Here is a 13,363-nt window from a genome sequence, read left to right as displayed (position 1 = left end):
TTTGTGGCCGCTCCACAGGGCTGTTTTATTTACCTGCAGCACCTATGAGGTCTAAGAAAAACCCAGATCCACTATATAATTTGGACCTAAGTACATGACGGCTGCCCGGAGATTTAAAATTAGCTGGTAAACTTAACACCGGCATTATGCTCGCTTCCGAGCGCCCGGTGTCTGTTCGGGAGGCATCACTTGGGAAGGACTCCTGATAAAATAATCAGACTCTATCTTCCCTAGAAATAAAAAAAGGACCCGCTCTGAAGGGAGCCGGTTGTCCCAAATGTCCTCCAGCCAAGCCAGTGAGTAGAGCCGGTTGTCCGTGGGCAATCATGCCCCACGTCGGGATTCTTTTGTGGTTTGCGCAAATGAAAGGGAGGACTGGGGTGATTTCCAAACGGCAAACATGTTTTTTGCTGTTTTATAAACAGATCCCACTTAGCTTTTAAAACCGAGGTCCCCCTCTCTTTCCCACTCCTCGGTAGGGTGTGTGGTACGTGGGGTGGGGGCAACGAAGAGGCTTGTCCCTTGGCACCTCGTAGCAAGTTCACGCTCAGAAAAAAAATGGGACAAATTCGCATCAATAGCTAGCATGTGAGGGAATGCTGATCCTTACGCCTTTTCCGCACATCATTTCATTTCATTCTTCCAGCAACGCTGCAAGGTAAATGTTATTGCCTCCATTCACTGAATCAGAGGCGAGGCTTCGAGTGGTTAAATGACCTGCCCATGATCATGCAGGAGCAAGTAACTGTAGAGCCAGGATTAACACCCCGGTTTGCCTGACGGGTGCTCCAACACCCTGCTCTGCGGGAGCCTGCCCCGGCTACCCTGTCATCTGGTGCAGTTGTGAGGAGCCCTCCCTCCCCACCGCCCCACTGGAGAAATAGACTGTATTAGTCATCTGCTGCTGCGTAACAAATGCTCCCCCAAGTTAGCGCCTTTCACAGCCATGAACCTTTACTAGCTCCGTTTCCCAGGGTCAGGGATGTGGGAGGGCATTAGCTGGGTGATTATGAGGCAGGGTCTCTCATGAGGCTGTGGCCAGGAGGTCAGCCAGGGCTGTGCCAGCTCGAAGCTCAACTGAAGCTGGAGGATTTGCTTCTAAACTCACTCATGTGACCTGGTCGGCGTGCCTCAGAGGTTGAGCATTGACCTAGGATCCAGGAGATCGGGGTTCGATTCCCGGTCAGGGCACATGCCTGGTTTGCGGGCTCGATCCCTGGTCAGGGGTGTGTGTGTGTGCCGGAGGCAGCCGATCAACGACTCTCTCATCATTGATGTTTCTATCTCTCCCTCTGCCTCTCCCTTCCTCTCTCTGAAATCAATAAAGGTATTTTTAAAAAATTAAATAAAAAATAAACTCACTCATGTGGTGTCGGCAGGAGGCCTCATTTCTCGCCATATGGGATTCTCTCTGGGGGCGCCCATGCTATGGATGCTGGTTTCCTCCAGTCATTTTGCCATTACGGTCCCATAGGCCACGCCGATACAGTGTGACACTGTACCAAACACAAATGCCAGGATTCCCAGGCACCATCTTGGAGGCTGCCTACCCTGTGGACAGAGAAGTTGAAAAGCTGGAAAAGAAAACAACGGCCTTAACGCCGTAAAAGCTGCAGCAAAGGATGTGGCATAGGACGGACGTGTGGCCACAAGGGACTTTTTAATACCCCATCCCTGAAATAGACACCTTCAGCCACCTGGTCACAGGTGGGACTGGGGAACCACAGCTGCACAGCAGGTCAGGTTGGCTCAACACCCGGAGTTGCTGAGCACAAGACACTCTGCAAAGAGAATGGGCTGAGCTGGGCAGGCTCAGCAGCAGCTCCCAAGTGCCCAACCAAAGTCACCTCTCCTCCCCCAGGAGGCTGGGGCTGCTCCTCTAACACACTCACCTTCCACGATCACATGGCCGGCCACGGAACGGGATTTTCATTCGCACCATCCCTGGTTCAGTCAACTCTGTTCCATCGCTGAAGATTATTTATTTTGCAAGATGCCTGTCACACTTAGTGGATGTTTCATGAGCCCCTGTGGGCAAGGGATGCTTCTCATTGACGTCGGTGTCCCCAGAACCTAACATGGTGCATGACATGTGCCAGGGCCATCGTTACCACCGTCGTCACCGGCCATCGAGGACCCAGCGTGCTAATCCCAGCGCCAGCAGCCTCCGCAGCAGGTACGGTTACCACCTCTGCGCCCCGGAGGAGGCGGGCCAGCCTCGGGGTCGTTACTGTGCCCGTGGTCACACAGGGAGCAGGTGGCCGAGGTGGGATTGGAAGCCAGCTTGTCTGACTCCACAGCCTTGCTCTTAAACCCCGTGCTAGAAAGGCTGTTGGATAAATATTTATTAACACAGATGGATTCAAAAATAGCTATTGACTTAAAAGGAGGAAAGAAAGCCTAAACAAGCAACGTTGTTGGACCGCAGCAAGTTCTAGAGAAAGTTTATAAAGAATCCCCACAATGCTTCTTCCAGGCCTTCGGAATAAATTTAAGGTTGGAAAAAGGAACACCTTGCAAAATAAATAATCTTCGGCCTCAAGTTGCTTGTTCTGTCTCCACTCCCTCCGTAGACGCTGCCCTGTGGTTAAAGGGGGGCGTCCGTGTAGCACCTCAGCAGAGCATTGGGTCAGAACCTGCTCCCCTGAATGGCTGACGGCGGTCACAGCAGATGCGTGCTGGCTTCGAGCGCCGGGAAACGGGGATGGGTTCACACTGCACGTCCCGAGAAACGGAGCCCAGAGTTTGTTTGTTTACGAGACAAACGAACGGAACACCAGGGGACAACGCTTACGGTCTTAATGCCTCCGCTCAAGTTGTTGGCCTGCTTGGGAGCAACAGCCCACTAGCTGTTCCCGTGGGTGTCCTGCCTACCCTTACGCCTGCCCCCAGTCCCCCCGGCTGTGTCCCTCTGGCTACACCAACTCGCTCCAATGTCCAAACCCAATCGGAGTTCACCAGCTGCCACGAGAGGGCAAGGCTTACGGGGAGGCGGGGAGACAGGCCTCATGGAGAGTCATGGGGAGACATGGGGAGAGAAGGTCTCTTTGGGAGACAAGGCGATGTGAAGAATCGCTTGCCCTGTGGGGAGCTGGGTTTGGGTTTTATTTAACTGTCCTCAAGGAGTTGCTTCAGTCTTGGGATGAGTTGGGGGCATGGCACCGAGTAAGGGGTTATTACCAGGAGACGGGCTGAGAGGCACTGGCCACCATGCTTGTCACTCCGGGGGAGGGAGCACTTGGGGCTGAGGGGGGAAGCTTTTACGGGGGAGCATGGGAGGTGAGAAATTGGGAAGATACCCTCCAGGGTTTTCCAACCCTTATCCTCACATGATTTTTGCCGTATTTGACTACAGTTTATACTATTGTTGATTTAACATTTTCTTTAAATTATATCATTTTCATACATACCTTGATTCCTCTTTAAAGGAAACTTTATATCGCTACAGGAAAAGGAAATCCAGTATCAGCCTCCATCACAGAATGTGACCTATAAGATAAAAATGAAAACAAAACAGTGCTATTAAATTCTAGCGGGTACTATTGCTGGTGAGGTCTGATTCTTAACAGGTGCTCAGAGGTGTCAAGGACACAGGAACACTTAATTCAGGCTCCCTCCTTGATATAATCCAAAGATTAAAAATGAACCGAATTCCTCTTTCGGGATCACGGCAAATCCGTTCCTCTGAGGTCCCCGCCCACTAGGCTATCCCTTGATCCTGGGAAGATTACACTGAACATACGTCTATGACTGCCAGGGGTTTACGAAAATAAGGACAGCCTCTAAGGTTGGCGGGGGAGTGGGAGAGGATACTGAAATGACAGGCGAACAGGAATAGTCAGCAAGTGTGACAACAGGGGACGGCATGAGTACCCGCCCTGGGATCAGGACACTAAGCCTTGGGCTCTTTGCAAGATGGGAAAACGAAACCCAAGACTCGTGCCTTAAGCCCTGATGCTCTAAATGGAGCTCGAGTGTGCCCGGTGTGGTAACGGCCTCTGACTCTTGAGAAAAGCAAACATAAATCCTCCCCGGGGGAAAAAAAAAAGGCATCACCAGTTTTAGGATCCTTACAGAGTATGTTCAACCAAATATAAGCTCATGATAAAAAAAAACAACCAAAAACAAAACTGAGTCCTCAAGGAAACAAGCTTCACTGAGTGAGATCAGCAGAATGAACAAGATGTGGACTTAGAATGATATGAATTTCTGATATTGGGTGTAATCTAAATATATAAGAGTAGTTTAACGTGAGAAAAAATAAACCATTGTTACCTTCACAAATTAAAGAATAGAATCCTATGGCCATTGTGGATAGATGCACAAAAAAACTCTCAGCAGATGAAGAATAAAAAGGAATGGCCTGTAGCAAGCATCATCCTAAATGGAGCAACATTAGAAGCATCCCTTTTGAAATCAAGAGCCGGGAAAGGAGGCCCACCACCCCTGTTTCCATTTTGCATTGTACTGGAGATCTTAGCCAGGGCAATAAGACAAGAAAAACAAATAAGAGCTTAAGGATTAGAAAACAAAAGTGTCAGTATTCCTGGATAACATAATTATCTGCAAAGAGATAGCCCCAAAGGTTTTCAGATCTAATTATTAGAATTAGTAAAAGAGTTTAGCAAAGTGGCAGAAAATGGTCAATATATGAAAATCAATCATGTTTTTATACACAAACAACAAATGAAAAAAATATGTTTTTAAAAGATGTTATTTACAATAGCAACAAAGTAGAAGGGATATAGGGTTAAATACAACAAAAAAATGAACAAAACATTGATAGAGAAAAATTTTAAATTCTTTTGAAAGACATTTTAAAAACTCTAAATAAATACTGTATTATGATTAGAAACACACAATATGAAGATATCGAGGGTCTCCAAATCTATTGAGTTGATGTAATTTCAATCATAATCCCAAAAGATTTGTTTGTTTGAGAAATTTGAGACGTTGACTCTAAAAGGCACATGAAAGATGCGCAATGGGCTTAAAATAATCTAGTGTCTTTATCAGCTAAGTTACTCTTCTGAACCACAGAGCACAGAAAATGATTTTGGTGACTATTTTCTCATTCCTCCCAAAGACGGCAATGACTGGTTCCATCCTAGATGCGTAGGAGAGAAGTAAGTCTTCACATAGAACAAGTGGTTTAGGGCGTTAGGGTGCAGAAAAGTTGGCTGGAAGGTGAGGGTGAAAGAATTCGCCTAATCCCATATCAAGACTTATTATGAAGTTATAATACAGTACGTAAATTTCTAAATAAATAAATCATTTATATTTATTTTCACAAAAACCCATAGAGCCCTGATCAGCGTGGCTCAGTTGGTTGAGTGTCCCATGCGCCGAAAGGTTGCCAGTTCGATTCCAGGTCAGGGCACATGTCCGGGTTGCAGGCTCAACCTCCAGTGCTCTTTACTAAGTCAATTGGCCATTTTTCCAATTCCTTCTGTCAAGACTCTACCTCTGTTTCGATTCAAAATGATGTGTTATTGTACACCTTCTTGAGAATTCAGATTCTTTCGACTTCTATAGGGAGTACAGTCAATAATATTATAAGAGTTATGTATGGTGCCAGGTGGGTACTAAACTTATGGGGGAAATCACTTCTTAAGTTATATAAATGCCTGACCACTGTGATGTATACCTCAAACTAATATAATATTGAATGCCAACTCTAACTGAAAAAAAAAATTTAATTTTCCAAAAAAAGGAAGTATCTAGATGCCAGGAAAAGACGTAAAGCTCTTCTGTGGCCCTATGATATGTTATTTAAAGGAGGCTTGACACACCATCGTCTTAGAATTGTCTCTTACCTGCCCTTAGAGGGTTTTTAGGTCCCTTAGGGAAGGCACCTTAGCAGGATTAAAGATAATCCAGAGGTTTGTCTTTCCCCAGTGAAGTGGAAGAAAAACAATGGTGGGCGGGGCTGTAGACCTACCCTAGCAAAGGGGACACATGGCAGTTGAGAATCTGAAAAGTTATGCATTTACTTTAAACTATCCTGCCCGGGTGTCCCCTCGGAGGGTCAATGCCACCTCCAGGGCTGTGCACCCCACCCACATGGGAGGACTCTGACCTCTTATTTTTCTCAAACACTCGGCACAACCTCTACTTCCCTTATTTCTGTACCTATCGTCTGCCTTCCCCCTGAGAATGTAAGAGGCTCCAAAACGGCCCCCTGGATGCCTCCCTCCCTGCCATGTCCCCGAAGCCCAGGACACTGCCTGGCATCGAGTGGGTAGTCAATGTAGGGTGTCCAATAAATGTATACCTGTACTTTTGTTGGTATTGTTAATTCTCACCTGAGGATATTTTTCCATTGATTTTTAGGAGTGGAAGGGAAGGGGGAGAAAGGGAGAGAGAGAGAGAGAGAGAAAGAGAGAAACATCGATGTGAGAGAGACACATTGACTGGCTGCCTCCCACACGTGCCCCAACCGGGGCCAGGGATCAAACCTGAAACCCAGGCACGTGCCCTTGACCAGGAATCGAACCCCAGACCCTTTGGTGTGTGGGCCCGCGCGCTAACCACTAGGGCTATTTCTTTCTTTTTAGACTTAACCCATTGGAATTAATAATTATTTGAAGTGTGTATATGTTTTCGGGGGACACCCCGTGGATAGCTGCTGAGTGAAAGAATCAGTGATCTGTAATTGCAGCTTCCTGCCGTTAGAGCCAATAAGAACCAGATGATGTTCCCCGGCTCTGCTAAGGAAAGGAGCTAAACCCCTCCAGTAACGTCTCCCCGGAATTCCCCGGGCCCTCGCCCATCTGCAGGACGCCCGTCCACGGCAATGCTGCAACCCGAGGACAGCCCTTGTCCGATGTGAGGCAGCTGGGGATGGGTGGGGACCGGGGCCTCTGCGCACCGGGCTGCTGACAAAAGCTGTTTTTTTCCAGCTTTATTCACTTTCAAGCCCTTTCCTGTTTTCCCGTCACGGCCAAACCCACCTCTTGGCAGACGCTGAGGTCTGAATTTTTGAATTAGATTCTTGAATGGTGATTGAAACAGATTTGGGACTTGAACAAGAGATCCCAAAACACTAACACAATCCAGACTCTTCCTAAGGGATTGAGCCGGGTGGAGGGAGGCGGGCAGGGGCCTCACCTCCAGGGAAGGCACCGTCTGCTCTGGGCAGGGGATTCCAGGCTTGTGGCGGTCATCCTCGGTCCCCGTCCTCCGCACGTGGCCAGGGCGGCAGTTGGCGGGACACAGGGGAAGTCGCTCAGGCCCTGGGCGCACGGCCTCGCGGGTGGGTGTTCTCACTGACACGCGAGCTCTCACCGCCGGCGTTTTCACGAGCGCGCTTCCCACCCAGGGAGACCGAGGGGGAGAAAGGCCGGGCCCCTTAGGAGATCAGCGAGATCAGCAGGCGCCTCCCGCCCTCCCCTGTCCCTGCCCGACCTTCCAGCCTCCCACACTGAGATGTATTCATTCGGATTGTTTTCCAAGCAGCGCCGCTGGGGCATTTTTTTTTTTTTTTTCCCCAAACACAAGTGGAAGTTTAAAGTCGCAGAGGTAGAAGCCGGGAGCCGTGGGGGAGGTGAGTGGGCCGCGGCCTCTCTGAACGCGGGGATGAAAGGAGCTTTCTGTGCGCCCTGGGCTGGAGTGTGGAAAACATCGGCCTCTCCCGGCGCTTGTCTGCCCGTTAAAACTCGGTGTTGACCCATAAAAGCCCCCAAACAAAACCCAAACAGGAAAATAAAACAAACAAGAAAGCAAAACACTGACTCTCTGCTCCCCACCAGTCAAGTAATCCGTGACCTCCCAAACCATCCCACACACCTGAATTTAAACCAAGTGCCGGGACTCGGCCAACTTTTTTGGGGGGGGTGGGGGCGGGGAAGGGTGGTGTGCAAAGGAGCAAGTTGTGGCGGTGATGAAAGGATTGCCAGGGGCCCCGAGTGAGTCCTGTCCGCGTTTCCGGTGTGCACCTCGGAGCTGACAGCGGACCGAGGATCTGTGCCATGGGGGTGCCACCCGCCCGGGGCTGGGGCACTCACACCCTTGGCGGGGCCAGAGCTCTCCGCGTCCAGCAGAGGCCCGCGGCTCCCCCAGGACAGGGCGCACAGAGGCCTGTTGATCCGCGGGGTTGAATGTCTCCGTTATTGCTTCAAGCAGAAGCTCCGATGCTTTTAATAGACCGGTGGGAAGCCAAACATCACACTTGTTCCCTGTGCGAAGGCGGCCACAGGGCCCTGCCTCCTGGGCAAGGAGGACTCAACCTTCCTCTTCCCAAATTCGGGCTGGGAGAGGAGCCGTGGGCCGAGGAACTGATGCCCGCGTGGCTGTCAGGTAGGGGACCACCAGCTGCAGCCTCGCCCAGGAGATGTCACCCCCGAGCGCCCACGGCAGGGCTGGGCACCGTCGGCAGGCGTTTCCCGAGCGGGTGAGCCAGCAGTGGGTGGGCGCAGCGTGACCCCTGAGCTGCTGGACTTAACACGACGAAACGGGCAGATGTGTCTGCAGCCCCCAGGGCTTTCCCCGTTGTGTGTTTCTCCTTGGCAGCATCTAAGAAAAGAGTACCCGTCACCCCTTAGCCAAATCTGCTCCGGGGAAAGGAGAGAAACCCGTCGCATCAAGCTCTGCGAGGCTGGCCCTGCGCAGTGCCCTCCTTCCCGGGTGCGCCCGCACCCCGAAGCCGTCTGTCTTCAAGCTCAGGAACGGACCCCTGTTCGTGGGGTTGCGGCCGCCGGGTGGCGGGTGCACCAGGATTTGGAGAGGTGCCGCGGGCCTTTCCCAGCACCGCAGCGATCCCAGAAGCCTCCCTTTGGCTTCGGTTTTGTCTTTGCATAGTCAGGCTGGCCGGTGGCACATTATGTGCCATGGACTCAATCTCTGGGCTGGGCTGGGGGCTGGGGGCAGGGGGGAGGGGGGAGGGTCGTCGATGGTGAGGATCTTCTAGCAGCTCAGATACAATCCCAGGCTCTCCTTTCACAAACGTTTAGGGCGCAGGCTCCAGAGGCTACAAAGGCTGAAAGGTGAATGTCTCGGTGCTCACTGGGCTCAACCCTTCAACTACAGCGGGGTGGGGTGAGGGGGTCCTAGTGCTGGGGGAGGTGCGGCCAGACGGGGGTCTTCACACGGGGGAAGCCCGCAGATTCACCCAGGGGCATGCCAGAAAGGAGTCGGTCCCTCAAATCCTCAACGTGCGTGAGTTTCCTTCTGCGGCTGCCTGGAGAAAGCGGCGCCTTCGCAGGAGCCGTCCTCCCGTGTGTGGAAGGAAAGCAGCCCCGTATCCATCCCGTCTCCACACGGACCATTTTCCGGAGATTTTCCCAAAAAATCTCTTTCGTCCCAGGGCGCCAACGTGAAACACCGTCTCTCCCGGTTTTGTGTTCGTGCTGCTAAGGGTGACGGCGGGCGTTCCACATTCAGGATAAGATGGGGACAACGTTAACACTCAGGTGCACTGGGGCAGACACCCCGGGCGTCCTCGCCGGGAAAACACGGCGTCGCAGCCGCCGGCCCAAAATGGGTCTAATCAAGGGGGAGGATCGCACAGGCCCAAAGCGAAGGGCGGCCTGCGAGGCGCACCAGCGCGTGGTCTTCAAAAGGCACCAAGTGCAAGGACGACAAAGGACGGCGGAGCAGTGTCCTGGCATCTTCTGGAGACAGGACAGCCGAGGCAGGGTGCGATCCTCGATTAGATTCTGGGGGGAAAATCTATAAAGGGCATCGCTGAGGAAATTGTCAACATTTGAGTATAGTGAGTGGATTAGACAATAGTGTTGTTCTCATACTAAAATTCTGTGATTTTGGCAATTCTCCATCCTTGGGATATCCACACCCTCACCGGGACTCAGAGAAACACCCACTGCAAATGCCCACGGCGCAGAGAGGAGGATGCGGCCCAGGGCAGGCAGGCAGGGCCCGAGTCAGCAGGGCGGTGACCGTGAACGTGGGCAGGCGTGTGGGGGTGCCTGCCCGCTCCAGCTTCTCTGCACGCTTGAAATTATACCAAATAAAACGTTGCAAACAAACACACGTGAAAACCTGGGCATACGGTCATTTTCCCACTTTCCTATTTTCTACATTGTCTTTAATGAATGCATATTTTATAATGAAAAATTAATAAATGCACATCATATATATATATGTATTTTAAAAGACTGTTAGTGATGCTATTTTAAGGGTAACTGGAAAGTTTTCCAGATCTTCTTTCAAAAAAAAAAAAAAGTCAAAATGTATGGATTCAAATTCAGAGATAAAAATTTCACGTAATTTTTTTCACAGTCAGTGCACTCGATCAGCCAATGTTATTGAGTCATAACAGGAAGTGTATTTTCCTATTACCGTCAGTCTTAACCTCATTCCTTTTTGTGGAGTGTTGAATATGTTCTACTTCCTGTGAAACATATACTTATGCAACTCTTTGATGAGAATTAATTGGTACCTAGTTTTCCTAAATTCTTTTAGGGGGCAAGTTGTGTGCAGCCCACTGGAATAGGACAGGTGACAGTGAGTCTGACAGTAGGGGGGGTGTAGTCAGTACTGGGGAGACCCCCGGGAGAGGAGTGGGGTGCTCTGGCAAACAGAGGCAGCCCAGTGGGTCAGAAACCCTATCCAGCTCCCCATTTGTGGGATGCAGGAGCCAGCCTCCAGGTCCCCATGCAGAAGGGCAGTTCCGGGGCGAAACTGGGAGGTTATCAGAATCCCCAGAGGGGTCTTGGGCCCCGAGAGTGGGACAGGGATCCAGCTGGGGCCTCTCAGGAGTAGGCCCACGGTGAAGGTAGGACCAGCAGAGAGGATGGGCTGATGCTCATCCCCTTGCGAGGGCCCAGCCAGGTTTCTTAAGGTCAAAAGGAACCAGTTCTATTGGGGCCATGTCAAGAACCTCTGCCCTAAAGGCTGGGGCTGGCTGAGTGTTCAGGTGGGCACAGGTGGGCACCCGAGGACTCGAGAGGCCGAGAGCCAGGCAGGTCGGGGGAGGGCCTCATCATCACGGTCCTTGCTGTGCATGGAACCCTCCAGGTAGGAGTAACACACCCATTTTAAAGATGCAGAAACTGAGGCCTGTGTTGCCCAAGGCCACCATGGAGCTGAATTTTTATTCCAAAACACTGAGGTTTTTTCTAGCTGTGGGTTTCTTCAGTCCCAGGGCCACTCCCCACCCCATTCCCACCCCCACCCCCACCCCCACCCCCACCCATCTAGCCTTGTTCTGCTCCTGCTAAATCCAGTTTGGGCCCAGCTCATAGCCCTAAGTGCAGGATGTATTCCTGAGTCACGGAGGTGCCTTCAACATCAGAGGCTCTATCAGGTACCACCTCCCTCGGAGCAGCGTATGCTGGGAAGGCAGGGAAGATGCTGAGACACCTTCCAGGCAGCCTGGGGAAGCTGGGCCTGCTGCTCTGGGCGAGCACGGGGAACAGAGACAGACCCTAAGGTTAACGCTCATCACCCTCAGCAGGGGTGGCTGGCCCCTCCTCCTCCCACACCCTGGGGAGAGGGCCCCTGCTCCCCGAAAGCAACTTACAGACCTCTCCCTCTAGATCCTTAAGCAAGAGAGCGCTAGCCCTGCGACAGAGGGACAGGGGCTCCACCCCTCGCCCTGGATGACTCCGGACGATGCGTGTGGCCTCTGAGCCAGTGGTTCTCAGAGTGGGATCCGGGACCAGCAGCAGCAGCACCTGGGAACTGGTTAGACGTGCAGATTCTCAGGCCCTGCCCTCGCCGATCGGAGGCACACGCCCCTGGAGACCACTTTGCTTCGGAAACCCATTCCCTTATCCATAAAATGAGTGCTCTCGGTGATCTTAACCCGGGCCACCCCACCAGGAACTCCAGGAATGCAGCGCTGCCCCAAGGAGACAGCCCTGGATTCCAGGAGTTCCCGGGGCACAGGGCCAGTGTCACCGTTATCTCACCCGTCGCCACGTTAGAGCACAAGCTGTTTAACCAGAACGGAGGCACCTTCTGGCATGCCCCCTGCTTGTTCCCTCCTTCCCTCTTCTGGGCTGGTCTCAAGTTCCCGCACCCCACCTGATTCACTGCCACCTCTTTACCTACCCCCCGAGTCACTCAGGTGCCGAGCCCAGCATCCCCTCTCTCATCTCTGCCCAGTTACTCAAACAACAGCACCTGGACTCCCCGGCTGCAACTCCCGGTTACCCCCAGCACCCTCGACCGCAGCCCAGGGGGCCAACCTGATAGCATCTAGTTCTAGACACATCCCTGGGGGGCAGGGACCTGGGGCGGGGGCCGGCTCCTTCTGCAATAACCTGGCTCCAGGCACCCTCTAAATTAGCTGCACTCACCCACCTCCCACCTAGGCTCTGTTTCATCTCCATTTCCAAGTGAAGGTGTCTTTTTATTTTCTTCTTGACTTTGGAGTGGAATTGCATCTCTTCTCCCTCTAGCAGACTCTACAGGCAATACCTGCACTGTTTAGTCTGTGCCACGAACATCCCTGAAAATGCAGTAATAATAATAATAATAATAATAATAATAATAATAATAATAATAAATGCAGCAGCAGGATGGCCCAGTCAGTTCAGATGGTCTTGTCTATCCTAGTTTTCTCCTCAAGTTCCCAAGGCCTGACTCTGGCACCCTTCCTCTCCTTGCCTCAGGCATGGGTCGGGCTCCAGGAATCACCTGGGAGATGTTTGGAAATGCAGGTTCCCCCTCCCGCAGCCCCACAGAGGCTGCACCTGCATTTAATCAACACTACATATCCCAGCCCCATGCCCCAGGTCCCTGCCCCCATGGTGTCCCCGGGGGACACCAGGCCAGCTTAGAACAGGAATTCCCGGAGGGGCTGGGTAATCAGCAGAGCTTTTATAGCAGTCTCCCTCGTGATTCTTAAGATAAAGCAAATTTGCTAAGTAAGCCTAGGGTAAGGATCTGAAACAGCCCATTTTCACCCCAGGATGGAGCTTGAGGGCAGTCAGGGTTTTTTTGTTTGTTTGTTTTTTGTTTTGAATGAAATTGGTGGCCTCTGGGAATAGGATATTGGCCACGACGCCAACTCCTCTCCTTAAAAAATTAAATTAAGGAAAAAAATCCCAATAGTTCAGAAGGAAATCAAGTGAAAACTCTGTCACCTTCCTGCTGCTAGCACCCTGTGCCTGAGATCAGCGGAAAGTTGCTCAGACCAGTAGAGTGGGAATCATGGGGTCAAACTCCGGGAGTAAAGAGAGCGAGCTCGGGCCTCGGCCGGCAGTGGACACAGGTTTGGTGACCAGGTGGGCTGCCGACCACGTGCATCGCGGCCCCAGCATCCCAGCGCTGCCTCCAAAGTCAGGAGGGTGCATCTCCAGCTCGGCTTTTTTTATCCCCCCAACCCCCCAAACTGCTAAAGCCACCAACTCTGCCAAGCTCGCCCCAGCTCTCAGGCAGCCCCCGCCCCCTCCGG

The sequence above is a fragment of the Miniopterus natalensis genome, chromosome 9 (assembly GCF_054644295.1).
Source record: "Miniopterus natalensis isolate mMinNat1 chromosome 9, mMinNat1.hap1, whole genome shotgun sequence".
In the NCBI taxonomy this organism is placed as follows: domain Eukaryota; kingdom Metazoa; phylum Chordata; class Mammalia; order Chiroptera; family Miniopteridae; genus Miniopterus; species Miniopterus natalensis.
Note: the sequence above shows the minus strand (reverse complement) of the source record.